General features: G+C 41.4%; 1 long non-coding RNA gene across 1 annotated transcript; it reads left to right on the top strand.

Moving 5' to 3' along the window:
- The first annotated feature begins 564 nt into the window (after nt 1-564).
- On the top strand, nt 565-9584 carry LOC112228045. Its single transcript, XR_002949954.2, has 2 exons — nt 565-1248; nt 7081-9584. It is a non-coding gene; the product is annotated as an uncharacterized LOC112228045 (long non-coding RNA).
- Nucleotides 9585-15310: the final 5726 nt, after the last annotated feature.

The raw sequence follows: 15310 nt of genomic DNA, 5'->3' as shown, positions 1-15310 counted from the left end.
AGGAGCTGTGGTACCAGTATGTCCAGGTAGGAGCTGTGGTACCAGTATTTTCAGGTAGGAGCTGTGGTACCAGTATGTTCAGGTAGGAGCTGTGGTACCAGTATGTTCAGGTAGGAGCTGTGGTACCAGTATGTCCAGGTAGGAGCTGTGGTACCAGTATGTCCAGGTAGGAGCTGTGGTACCAGTATGTTCAGGTAGGAGCTGTGGTACCAGTATGTTCAGGTAGGACCTGTGGTACCAGTATGTTCAGGTAGGTCCTGTGGTACCAGTATGTCCAAGTAGGAGCTGTGGTACCAGTATGTTCAGGTAGGAGCTGTGGTACCAGTATGTCCAGGTAGGAGCTGTGGTACCAGTATATTCAGGTAAACCATTGGTGTGCACATGGTATATTGTACAGTGAGTTTTACTGTACTTCAATGATGCCTGTATATATTTCTTGAAGTTGTAAATACCCATAAGAACAGAAAACATTTATACTTTACTAAACTGTGTAATTCTAGAATAGGCTATGTGAAACAAACCTTCTATTTTGTTGCTATATAGAGAATAATGGAGCTGGAAGGACATGAAATGACCCACATTCTTGTTTTTGTGGACTCGGCTGGGTTCAATCTGGCCAAAGGCAGGAGGCGTGGATACAATCTCATTGGACACCGAGTCACAATTGCCACAACAGGCCAACGTGGGGGCAACATTACAATGTGTGCTGCCATTTCTGAGAATGGTGTGAGCACACATATTCCACACATTGGGCCCTATAACACCCAACTTCTCCTGGCCTTCCTAAATACACTTTACAGAGACCTAATACCAGAACACCAAAGAGGTTTAGTTAGACCAGATTTGCCATATTATGTAATTGTGTGGGATAATGGTCGGCTTCCACCGAACCAACATTGTTAGGAAATGGTTTGCTGCACATGAAAGGATAACAATGGAGTTCCTTCCCACCATCCTCCCCTTTCCTGAATCCGAAAGAAGAGTTTTGTTCAGCATGGAGGTGGAAAGTATATGACTATCAGGCACAAGATCAGATGTCTCTGTTAGATGCCGTGAATGCCGTTTGTGAGGACATCACAGGCGATCATTGCAGGGGATGGTTGAGCCACGCAAGGAGATTTTCCCCCCGGTGCATCACAAGGGAAAACATCAGATGTGATGTTGACGAAAGTCTCCGGCCAGACCAACAAGAGCAACAGGATGTCCACCAAGAAGATGGGAACTTGTAGTGTTACGTACTGTGAGGAGGTACAATTTATTGTTTTTTTGCATGGCAAATTTTCTGTTCACTATATATGACTTTACATGTCAGAAATATGTAAAAATGGACATGCAAATGTTCTGTTTACATGTAACACATTGCTACAAATATACATTTGCTGTATACATACAAATGTGCATATCCTTTTTCTGTGTACTACAGTATTGACTTTTCCCAGTAAACTTTGACCTACTGTTGAAATCGGTATCTAAAAAGCTCAGTGTGATTGATACACAATAGCATTCAGCTAGACAAAACTGAAATTATTGTATAGTACAGTAAGTAGTCAGTGTCAGAACAGAACTGAAATGTGTATATAACAAACACTTCCAGGGTTGACTGCCATGTTGAAAAAACATCTAAACATTTTAACCAGTACGGCTCACATGATGACAAAAAACATTTTAATTTTGGTGGCATTGGCCAATTTAATGACACAATAACTTGGATTTGAAGCATGAATTAAATGTTTTGGGTGAGTTACTACATTTTGCAGACATGCAATAGAATTGGGATGTCTCATAAAACAGTTGTGACAATTGCACTTACAGTTTAGAGAATGTTAAGACTGTTTAAGAAAATGAGCCAAAGCGATTGAGAAAACATTATTTCTAAAAACCAGCTGAAAATCCAGTGTTTTTATGTTAAAGAGTTTTGTTCTATTTAAGTCTTCTATGATATATATAAAGTGTAATATTGGGATACAAAACTTAAAATGGAATACATTTAAATATCTGACATGCTCCAGGTGTTTTTTTTAAAGCCCATAACCATGTGTGTGAGTTGTATACTTTTGTTTCAGAGTAGATTGTTTAAGACTACCAAGAAACACTCTGTGTGACCCTGATTTAGCCCACTGCAGTAAAAGGTTAAAAACCTCAGACCCTCTTGATTCCTTTCTCAAACCAGGGTAGTGCGAGTGTTCATGTTACCGCGGTTTGGTAATATTCTAACAAGTGGTGCATTATAGTCTTTGAGATCCCAGCTGGGGAGGAGGAGGAAGAGAGGGAAAAGAAATGCAAAGAGAGACATGCTTATCTTAGCCTAGCTGTGGGCTTGGGGAGACCTTATTTGGCCACGTCTGAATAACATGCTACGAAGTTGGCAAAACGTTGATTCTGGCACTTTGCAGGCATCCTCTCTTTTCACAAAAGAGACTTGTGTGTATAAAGTTTGCATTTCAAAGGTGTTTTGGATGCTATTAAAAAACAACAACATATAAACTAGTGTTACTGGCACAGAAACACTAAGTGATACACTGATGCAATGAAAGTGACTAGTATTCATAGGACAACATCCTTTTTTTTAAATGTCCAAATCAGGGAACTAATGGGAATAGAAGGGAATGGCAGTATTATTTTCTCAGCTTTTTGGGGGTTTTGAATGCTTGCCCAGAGTGTGTCTGTTTGTGTGCTCACTGCTCATAGAGGAGATAGAAGCCTCATCTTTCATCTGTTTTCCTTTCACTATTTATCTTTGAGCAGAACATTCTGGGAATGTCTTTTTCTCTGCTCACTGGCACTGCGCTAGGCCGCTAGCTAACCACACAAATGTGCGGAGCAGGATTTTAAATTTACATGTTTCACAGTCAGAGTTCAACCTCAACCTCCCATTGACTTACATTATGAACACAATGATAACATGGGAACAGAACAGAGACAAGTACTGCTCTGTAAAGATCAGCCCAGTACTGACCTCCCTATCAGGGCCAAGGGCAGGCTGGTTCAAACAGTTGGAGATAAGAGTCAATGAGGCATGATGTGAGGGTCTACTAGATGGCAGAGATTCACATTAAGGTGCGTGCACACACACACACACACACACACACACACACACACACACACACACACACACACACACACACACACACACACACACACACACACACACACACACACACACACACACACACACACACACACACACACACACACACACACACACACACACACTCTATATATTAATCAATATATAGACCTCTTAAAGGCCCAGTGCAGTCAAAAACATGATTTTTCTTATATATTTCCACACTATGTTAGATTTGTGAAATTGTGATCATGCCAATTTAGTGTAAGAGCTGGCTGATATTTCAGCCTGTTCTGGTGGAATTTAGTTTTGGGCCTGGTGTCATCACCAGGTGGTAATTGAGTGAATAGACCACTAAGAAAGACAGTTCCAAACCTCTCTGACATGAAGAGCTATTTTCCAGTTTTCCCCTCCCCACTCAGACCACACCCAGACAGTCCTAGCAAAATTATAGCTTGATAAATTGCTCTTTCTAAGAAGCTATTTCTGTGTCTTTTTCACCCTTTTAATTGAAAACAATCACAGTAGGAATGTACTCTCTCTGAGATATATACACTGCTCAAAAAAATTAAGGGAACACTTAAACAACACAATGTAACTCCAAGTCAATCACACTTCTGTGAAATCAAACTGTCCACTTAGGAAGCAACACTGATTGACAATACATTTCACATGCTGTTGTGCAAATGGAATAGACAACAGGTGGAAATTATAGACAATTAGCAAGACACCCTCAATAAAGGAGTGGTTCTGCAGGTGGTGACCACAGACCACTTCTCAGTTCCTATGCTTCCTGGCTGATATTTTGGTCACTTTTGAATGCTGGTGGTGCTTTCACTCTAGTGGTAGCATGAGACGGAATCTACAACCCACACACGTGGGTCAGGTAGTGCAGCTCATCCAGGATGGCACATCAACGCGAGCTGTGGCAAGAAGGTTTGCTGTGTCTGTCAGCGTAGTATCCAGAGCATGGAGGCGCTACCAGGAGACAGGCCAGTACATCAGGAGATGTGGAGGAGGCCGTAGGAGGGCAACAACCCAGCAGCAGGACCGCTACCTCCGCCTTTGTGCAAGGAGGAGCACTGGTAGAGCCCTGCAAAATGACCTCCAGCAGGCCACAAATCTGCATGTGTCTGCTCAAACGGTCAGAAACAGACTCCATGAGGGTGGTATGAGGGCCCGACGTCCACAGGTGGGGGTTGTGCTTACAGCCCACCACCGTACAGGACGTTTGGCATTTGCCAGAGAACACCAAGATTGGCAAATTCACCACTGGCGCCCTGTGCTCTTCACAGATGAAAGCAGGTTCACACTGAGCACGTGACAGACATGGCAGAGTCTGGAGACGCCGTGGAGAACGTTCTGCTGCCTGCAACATCCTCCAGCATGACCGGTTTGGCGGTGGGTCAGTCATGGGGTGGGGTGGCTTTTCTTTGGGGGGCCGCACAGCCCTCCATGTGCTCGCCAGAGGTAGCCTGACTGCCATTAGGTACCGAGATGAGATCCTCAGACCCCATGTGTGACCATATGCTGGTGCGGTTGGCCCTGGGTTCCTCCTAATGCAAGACAATGCTAGACCTCATGTGGCTGGAGTGTGTCAGCAGTTCCTGCAAGAGGAAGGCATTGATGCCATGGACTGGCCCGCCCGTTCCCCAGACCTGAATCCAATTGAGCACATCTGGGACATCATGTCTCGCTCCATCCACCAACGCCACGTTGCACCACAGACTGTCCAGGAGTTGGCAGATGCTTTAGTCCAGGTCTGGGAGGAGATCCCTCAGGAGACCATCCGCCACCTCATCAGGAGCATGCCCAGGCATTGTAGGGAGGTCATATGGCACTTGGAGGCCACACACACTACTGAGCCTCATTTTGACTTGTTTTAAGGACATTACATCAAAGTTGGATAGTGTGGTTTTTCACTTTCATTTTGAGTGTGACTCCAAATCCAGACCCCCATGGGTTGATAAATTTGATTTCCATTGATAGTTTTTGTGTGATTTTGTTGTCAGCACATTCAACTATGTAAAGAAAAAAGTATTTAATAAGAATATTTAATTCATTCAGATCTAGGATGTGTTATTTTAGTGCTCCCTTTATTTTTTTGAGCAGGGTAGGGTTTGACCTGGGGCGGCAGGGTTGCCTAGTGGTTAGAGCGTTGGGCTAGTAACCAAAAGGTTGCAAGTTCGAATCCCCGAGCTGACAAGGTACAAATCTGTCGTTCTGCCCCTGAACAGGCAGTTAACCCACTGTTCCTAGGCCGTCATTGAAAATAAGAATTTGTTCTTAACTGACTTGCCTAGTAAAATAAAAGGTAAAATAAATAAAAAATATATATATATATATATATATACCAGTTAAGTCATGCTAAGGCACAGAGACCAGAGAGCTAAACCATTGGAGAGGCAGGCATACCGTTTCATGAAATGTGTCTGAATCAATTTAGTGAGGGGGAGTTAGTTGTTTACGAAGGTCTTAAAGTAGGATAATTTTCTTTGTATGCAGGACACTGTTTAGAATATTGTTTGCTGTGTTACTTAAATGATCACCAAGAATGTGTCGTTTCAACACCAAAACGTAGGGACACAATTGGTTGACTGCTCATACACGCTTCCAAAGCCTGGTTCAACATATTCTTGCTATACAAGACTTCAACTACAAAAGTTGCTATTTTACAGAGCTTTAAAGCTTACTTTTGAGTTAGGCCTCAAACTTTAGAGAATGAAAAGTACCTAGAATATACTGGATGATTAATGCACTGTCAAGTATACATTTTGTTTGGGACATTTTGTTTGGGACATTTTGTTTGGGGCTTTGGAGTGTTTAGTTCAGAGATTTGAAGTAACCTGTTTTGTTTATTATTGATGCAAACCAGAAAGAATCAAAACTAAGTTGTGCGGCACACCATTGTGATTTAATGAAGGAGCACACATTGAACACATTTAAAATGTCCATTGTGCCAGAGTATTTGTGCCTGCATTTACTTTGATTTTGATTTGGCACTGCAGCTGCCCACAAGCTTGATGTAGTCTCTTTTTAAACACGAAAAAAGCAAAGATACCATACTAAAACCCAGATAGTTTTTTTATTTGGCAGGCTCCTCCATTTGGGTTCCTGAGAGGCGCAGCGTTCTAAGGCACTGCATCTCAGTGCAAGAGGCATCACTACAGTCCCTGGTTCAGATCCAGGCTGTGTCACATCCGCCCGTGATTGGGAGTCCCATAGGGCGGCGCACAATTGGCCCAGCGTCATCCGGGTTTGCCCGGGGTAGGCCATCATTGTAAATAAGAATTTTGTTCTTAACTGGCTTGCCTGTTTAAATAAAATAAAATAATCTCCATAGGTTTACATGTTGTGACAGTATAATAAGTAACTCTTTCGAACACAATAAAAACGTTTGAATGTATTTGATGTAAAAAAACAAAATGTGGGGCCCCCAAAAAGAACATGTTCAGCAAACAGATCAAACAGCAGATCCATTATACAAGCAGCAGTAATAGTCGGATATAATCTGACCTTTGGAGTAGGTTTTTAATGCCTAGCTCTGCTGCTGCATGCTAGACAAATGCTTTCATCTGAACAAACTTTGCAGAGAGAGGCAGGCAGACGTGCTGCTTGCAGCTGTAACCCATGTCCCTTGCTCATGGCCTGGTTAGGAGGTTAAAGAGCGACAAACAGTGAGAGAGAGAGACACACGGAGGAGCCTGTCACAGACAAGTCACAGCTACCGTATACTGTGCATTCTAGCATGGGTGGCAGTGTGTGTGCACTAGCAAGTAGCATCTGACTTTGCACAAACTACTTGATACTTACAACACTTTCCATTATCAAGAGATTTACAGTGTCAGTGTAAGTGTCATATCACCTCTGATTCACCAACTGCTTCCTTACATGAATGAATGAGATTGAATAGAATGTAGTGACTTTAACCCTGTAATCCCCCCCCGCTGTACTGATGATGAGTATGATGATGGTTAACATTGTCCTCTCCTCCCTCCTCCCTGCTCATTTAGTTCCTGCTAGGTATGATAGGCTCCACTGACGAGGTCCTTCTGGAGGCAGCCGCTGTCTGTGTGGCTAACATCCGCCGTCTTTGCCCTGGCCAATAAGAAGGCACGATGCGGTTAACCAATCACAACCACAACGACCTCCCCAGCAGCTACTGTGTCCTCATCATCACCTCTTATTGCTGATTGGATGTCATGGGTCCAGATGTACTCCAGTAGCCTTCCATCCGCAGAGACTTTTCTCACTATGCCTCTATCCTTTCCGCCCATCCCACAGAATATAGGTGTGATTCAAATCAAATATGATGAGTGGTGCATGTGTATTTATGTCCCTTCTTCCTTCTGCCTCCATCTGTCATAGTGGGAAGCTTTTAGTCCATGCTACCCATGAATTTAAATGATTATTTCATTTGGGGGTCAAGCAAACATATAGGACCTACAAACATGTGTGCCCATGCCAGATGCCCCATCCCTGTACCTGAGAGTGAAGAGGTTTAGAGCATGTATTGTTCAGTCACATTCCTTACGTAATAAACATGAGACACTGATATCTAAACAAGACCACATCTGGTTGTGTTACTCACTTCAACACATGCACCTTAAAACTGAAAATATGTCTGTGAATCACAGGGAACACAAACACAGACACAACCTTCAATGATTCATTGAGAGATATTGGGAACATAATAATGCATTGTTGGGTCGGTATATATTAGGTTTGCTTATTTGCTCAACAGTCTGTCTGTCTGTATACAAAATCAAGAAGATATTCTCGTAAATGTTGAATGATACTCATAAATTCAATCAACATTGACGTAAACGGGCAGAATACGGCGATAACATCTCAGAATATAATAGAAGGTCCCTCCTGCACTACAAATATGAGTAAATATGAATCTTAACATGTAATTGGTATGAGCAGTTTCCCTATTAATCACAATTACCTAATGTATTATCTGTTGCATTATGGGTAGACATGGCCATTATAAGTAATTGGGAAAATGTATATTTGAAATGTCCTCATTATTTTTGCCTGTAAAAAAAGTATTTGTGGGCACTGGGACCACCTTAGAACCAAAAAACTAGTGTGGCATCTGCTCAACAATACCCATTAAACGACTCATACGTGACCAGAATCTTTCTAAGATCCAATAACTATTGCTGCCTATTTATACAAATAATGACATGAATAAAAAAGAGAGAATGTATTGCTTTTTTATTGAATAGAAAACAAAACATAACAAACGTGAAGGGATTCAATAAGAAGAATGAATTGCTGCTTATGCTCAGACATCCCTACTTGTGTGGTAGGAAACTTGATGAGTGAGTATGTTCTCCTCCTCCTCTGTCTTGTGTCCAGTGTCCTTAGTCAAAACAGGCCATGTTAGTTTCCATTGTTTTACAATAGGCTGCATTCAGGCAGGCTATGGCTGCTCCACCTCTCCTCTGGTCTGGCTGCTCCAGTGTCCTGGTCCTAATTAGCCTCCCAGGCTTACTGTAGCACTGAGCCACCGAGCCACTGGAGGCATCCCAAATGGCACCCTATTTCCTATATCGTGCACACGGCTCTGGTCAAAAGTAGTGCACTACACAGGGAATAGGGTTCCATTTGGGACACACCCACTGAGACTACTGACTCCTCCTGACTCCCATAAAACATTTCAAGGGACTTTCATCATTAATAATATCAGCCTGGCTGAGCTAATATTGAAAATTAGCAAAACATCAAAAATATGTGGTCGAGAAATCTTCATCACTCTTGTGATGTTTTAAACAGTACCAGCTGTCACCGGGGGTTACTGTGGGAGCACGGAGACAGAGAGGAGAGAGTGAACTTTAACTTGATTACTCTGAAGAGAGAGCTCCTTCCAAAAATCTGAATGAGGAGCTGGAGCTGGGCTGAGGAAGGCCATTGTATCGAAATGATTCAAAACAAATAAATTCCCCAGTGATTAATGGCACTTTCATTGCTCATGCAGATGCACTTTACGACCTTTCAAAAAACATGCCATATCCGAAAACAGATTTTTAGGAAACGTTTAAATGAGAAGCATTTGGTAACCTAAACAAGCAGATGCTTGAGCAAGCCCCTCATGTTGTGTTCTGTCTCTCTGTTTCTCTGTATTTCTCTCTCTCTCTCTCTCTCTCTCTGCCTCTTTCTCTCTCTGTTTCGCTCTCTCTGTTAAGTGTTTAAATTTGGAGGTTGCTGACTGGAAGGATATGCATAACTAACATCATTAAACAAATGTTGCATGTTCTGCTGAAGGAAAGGAATTTATGAGATGTACAACTCCACTACATGTTTTAGCCATTGGAGAGGAGGGGCAGATGCACTGCTGCCTGGGAGTTCAAGGGGCATAGCATTATCCACAGTGCTTAAAAATAAAATATATATATTCCTCTTGTTCACGATGTCTTCCCAATGTATGCTGCTCAGTCAAGGTGACTAATTAACCAATTGAAAGCATCCTCCTTGTTATCTTCAATAAATAATGTGTTTCTTGTCTTGACTGTGTTTCTGAGCCCTGTGCTGCACTTTGAAGAACATCAGGGAAAGGAAAGGGAAGTAATAACTAGTAAGATGGTTTCTCTGAGCTCTGGTCCTCTGGCCCATTGGTCATAAACCCACAGTTCAGTTGAGTGTATTAGCGGAGCCACAATCCCTCTGAGAAAGGAAACTGCCATTTTCTGTAGCCTGTTGGCTGGCACAGGTACATTATTCATGGAAAATTAGAGGTTGTGTCTCCACGCCTTGGCAGAGGCAGCAATTACGTCTGGTCAGTCCCTTCCCTTTAGTCGCCATCACTGGAGATTCTGTCCTGCTTATGGCTTCATTGACAGGGGACAGACATAATGGAGGGATATCCCTGACTGTTGTTGACCGGTCTGTTGTTCCCAGGTTCAAGGAAATGTGAAGGCCTGTCTGCCACACCCGCTAGACTGACTAGTACCTCTGACCGATAGCATGACTCTGCTGCACAATACACGCACAGTCCAGACTTCGTACTACTGTAATTCTCTATAGGTCAGGTGATGGGCTTAACCAAGGTTCAAAGGTCATATTAACTGTTTAATAAATCCTCTTAAGCCTACCCCCTACTTTTTCGAACATTCTGTTAAAAATCGCGCAACATTTTGGCGTCCTGCTACTCATGCCAGGAATATAGTATATGCATATGATTAGTATGTGTGTATAGAAAACACTCTAACGTTTCTAAAACTGGTTAAATCACGGCTGTGACTATAACAGAACGTTGGTTTCATCGAAAAGCGCAGGAAAATCTGATCACTGAAAGTGGAAAAAAATATCCATGCGCCACTTCAACCCATTGTTAAAGGTGAACCGTATTAAATGAGGCCGAGGTTGCAGTACCTACAGCTTCCACAGGATGTATAGAGTCTTCTCATTTGATTCAGATTTGATTCTTGGTAGAACCGACCAAAGGGAACCGATTCCCTCCGACCTCCAACTTGATGTATTGGCCCGGTGTTTTTCCGGACATTTTTTCCAGACGACCAGCTATCAAATTTACATCGCCTCCTGATGATTTTTATCGCTTATTAACGTGTACTAATACCTAAAGTTGCATTAGACAAGTATTTCAAAGTGTTTTGTGAAAGTTTATCGTCAACTTTTTAACTTTTAAAAAATGACGTTACGTTATGAAACGCTATTTTTTTCCGTTTATCACACAGTCTTCATAGATCGATATCTAGGCTATATATGGACCGATTTAATCGAAAAAAAGACCCAGTATTGATTATGGGACATCAAGGAGTGCCAACAAAGAAGATGGTCAAAGGTAATGAATGTTTTATATTTTATTGTGCGGTTTGTGTAGCGCCGACTATGCTAATTATTTTGTTTACATCCCCTACGGGTCTTTTGGGGTGTTACATGCTATCAGATAATAGCTTCTCATGCTTTCGCCGAAAAGCATTTTAAAAATCTGACTTGGTGCCTGGATTCACAACGAGTGTAGCTTTAATTCAATACCAAGCATGTGTATTTTAATGAACGTTTGCGTTTTAACTAATACTATTAGCGTTTAGCGTAGCGCATTTGCATTTCCAGAGCTCTAGTTGGGACGTCTGCGTCTCAAGTAGGAGCAAGAGGTTTTAATATACAATACAAGACAATACATTTAGTAGGAACTGGTAGTGAAATATTGGGATACGAGCTGCTCAACTGTCTCAGAATGGAACACTTCTTTGGAAGTTTCTGAAAACCTCACATCTCCCCAGGTGGCTACTTTGAAAAATATAAAATATATTTAGATTTGTTTTACACTTTTTTGGTTACTACATAATTCCTTATGTGTTATTTCATCGTTTTGGCGTCTTCACTATTATTCTATAATGTAGAAAATAGTTCAAATAAAGAAAGATCCTGGAATGAGTAGTTGAGTCCATACTTTTGACTGGAACTGTATATCAAGCAACTATTTTTTTTTCTCCCACAAGTATTATCATATGAACTACTTTGTATAGATAATTATCAGACTCAAGTTACAAATGCTGGTAAATACTCAAACACATTCGGTTTTTTAAAAAATCACAAAAGTAGTGCACTGGGCCATTACTGGTCCTGTATTAGCAGACAATATAGACCACTTCAGCCCAGGCGAAAAAATATATATGCAAAACAATTGCAGCACCCTGACCCACAAACTACTTCCTGCGGCTATGGGACTCAACACAGCCTCTGTTCTCAATCTGTAAATGGTTTTATATCATATCAGCTCTCTCACACAAACATCTAGGGCCAGCCAGGTCTGTTTGTTGGTTGGTCAGTAGTGTGGTAGCGTGTCGTAACACTCTCCTACTGTTTGCCCAGCGGGCTACAGGCAGTTTTTTTTTCCTACAGTGTTATTGACTTGTTAATTGTTTACTCCATGTGTAACTCTGTGTTGTCTGTTCACACTGCTATGCTTTATCTTGGCCAGGTCGCAGTTGCAGATGAGAACTTGTTCTAAACTAGCCTACCTGGTTAAATAAAGGTGAAATAAAAAATAAAAAAAAATAAAGTGCGACAGTCTCCCTCCCCACGGATCATGTGTCCTCAGAATTCAATATTCCTTCAAAAGGTTAAATACTTCTTGTAATCCACTTGCATTACTGGGTGGTTTCGAGACTTTTTTAATCCTGACGTTCCCATCCATAAAGTGTAAATAACAAGCTGGCCCGACAATAAATAAACAGATAAATTAGTGGGCAAATACCACAGAGTCTGGGTCATGTTTCAGGGCTAGTAGAGTAATGTATCCATAAAGGTCTCAACAATATTAATAAATAATACCTACATTAGTAATAACAGCCCATGTACTTTATAGGGCTTTGAGGTTTGCTCAAAGAGGAAACCTACCTGTGGTTCTACAGACCAAGGAGAGCAGGGCAGTGATGGTTAGGGCATTAGGAAACATTTCCATTAAGGGCAAGAGATTTATAGACAAATATTGCTCAGCCGTTAACCTGTGGTGTTTTATCAATAAAACTGGCATTACCATTGTGTTCACAAAAATGAACTTTTGACCCAAAAGTAATAATTTACTAACATAAAGCTAATATATACTATGATAAACCCAGTCTTTACACCACAAGCTGGAATGATATAGCTGTGATATATACCTTTTGGGAAACACTGATACACTGTAGGCTGCTACTGCACATACTGTACACGTACAGTACCTTGTAAATCTGCTCAGACACATGCAGAGTCACACACACATGCACTAAGACAGAGATGAATTGGCGTAGACACACTCCCACACAGCTGTGAGCCATAAGCCATCCAGATTTTCTTCATTGTTCAGAATCAACCTGAGAGCTGAGCTCCTTGTGGCTCCCCAACAAAAATGATAGAATCCCTGAGCTTTCGTCAGGGTGTTTTCATCAAGCTATCACAGCTCATCTCTGGACAACAGAGGGAGAAACATCAACACAGAGGAATGATACCCAATCAACACATCAACTGTGAGGTATAACAGAACTTCCTACTGAGTACCTGTAACAATGTATTTCTGCACTTTTAAAGACACATTTATACCTGAAATGAGAGACTTTCAGAAGATTATGCTTCAGAGGTAGCTATTCAAATGCAAAATTATTGTGCTCAAGGTTTCTACTCAAAAGCTATATGAGGGCCATTCATTTGATTGCCCTGTCAATCAACCTACCTGTCTCTATTACACCAATAGAATAGAGACAGGCTTCCTGATACATAACCTGTCTCTCATGTTCTGCTCTCCCTCCCCAGAATTGGATCCTGTTTTTCTCCAGCTATGTCCTTCCCCTCCGTGCAATGTGTCACGCTAAAGCACAGCCCAACTTTCTGCTGTCAGTTTCTCAAAGAAAAACACACGTACGGAGTGAGCGGCATGAAATCTTTTGGTCAACGACAAAGATATGAAACAATAAAAGACACATGTGAAATGCATAAAACCTACATATTCAGGAGATTCAAAAGGCATTGATGGATTTTTAGGAGGCCATACAGTATATTTAAAGGTACATAGAAGTAGGAAATGTTAGAAGTGCATAGTGTGCCCAAACATTTACAGTATTCCTTAACACACTATAATTGCCAGAATTGCAAGTCTCAAGGCTACTAATTGCATCTAGGATGTGTCCCAAATTGCCCCCTATTCCCTATATAGTGAACTACTTTCAAAAATAGCAGTGGTGGAAAAAGTTCACAATTGTCATACTTCAGTAAAAGTAAAGATACCTTAATAAAAAATGACTTAAGTAAAAGTGAAAGTCACCCAGTGAAATCCTACTTGAGTAAAAGTCTAAAAGTATTTTGTTTTAAATGTACTTAAGTATCAAAAGTAAATGTAATCACTAAAATATACTTAAGTATCAAAAGTTAAAGTCTAAGGAAATTCTAATTCCTTATATTAAGCAAACCAGATGGTACCATTTTCTTGTTTTTTAAATTTATGGACAGCCAGGGCCACGGTCCAACACTGAGACATAATTTACAAACAAAGCATGTGTTTAGTGAGTCCTTCAGATCAGAGGCAGTACGGATGACCGGAGATGTTCTCTTGATAAGTGTGTGAATTAGATCATTTTATTGTCCTGCTGAGCATTCAAAATGTAAAGAGTACTTTTGTGTGTCAGGGAAAATGTATGGAGTAAATTACACATGATTTTCTTTAGGAATGTAGTGAAGTAAAAGTAAAAGTTGTCAGAAATATAAATAGTAAAGTAAAGTACAGATACCTCAAACACCTACTTATGTAGTACTTTCAAGTATTTTTACTTAAGTACTTTACACCACTGAAAAGTAGTGCATTGTGTAGGGAATAGGGTCGCATTTGGGATATAGCCCGAACAGCCCTGGGTATGCAGCTAGTTTGTGGACACCCCTTCAAATTAGTGAATTTGGTTATTTCAGCCAGACCTGTTGGTGTATAAAATCGAGCACACAGCCAGAAGACATTGGCAGTACTGAAGAGCTCAGTGACTTTCAATGTGGCACCGTCATAGGATACCACCTCTCCAACAAGTCTGATTTGGGTTTGGCGGATGCCGGGAGAATGCTACCTACCCGAATGCATAGTGCCAAATGCAAAGTTTAGTAGAGGAGGAATAATGGTCTGGCACTGTTTTCATGGTTCAGGACCCTTAGTTCCAGTGAAGGGAAATCTTAAAACACTACAGCATATTATATGTGATTATGTGCTTCCAACTTTGTGGCAACAGTTTGGGGAAGGTTCTTTCCTGTTTCAGCATGACAATGCCCGTGCACAAAGCGAGGTCCATACAGAAATGGTTTGTCGAGATCGGTGTGGAAGAACTTGACTGGCCTGCACAGAGCCCTGACCTCAACCCCATCGAACACCTTTGGGATGAATTGGAACGCCAACTGCAAGCCAGGCCTAATCGCCCAACATCAGTGCCCGACCTCACTAATGCTCTTGTGGCTAGAATGGAAGCAAGTCCCCTCAGCAATGTTCCAATGTCTAGTTGAAAACCTTCCCAGAAAAGTGGAGGCTGTTATAGCAGAAAAGGGGAGACCAATTCCATGTTAATGACCATGATTTTGGAATGAGATGTTTGATGAGCAGGTGTCCACATACTTTTGGTCATGTGGTGTACATGTGAAAAGATAGTGCACATCTACAGTGCATTCGGAAAGTATTCAGACCCCTTGACTTTTTTGACATTTTGTTACGTTACAGCCTTATTCTAAAATGGATTAAAAATAAATCAATCCTCATCACTCTGC

Source organism: Oncorhynchus tshawytscha, linkage group LG29 (assembly GCF_018296145.1).
Source record: "Oncorhynchus tshawytscha isolate Ot180627B linkage group LG29, Otsh_v2.0, whole genome shotgun sequence".
NCBI lineage: Eukaryota > Metazoa > Chordata > Actinopteri > Salmoniformes > Salmonidae > Oncorhynchus > Oncorhynchus tshawytscha.
This window is presented reverse-complemented; position numbering and strand designations above follow the sequence as displayed.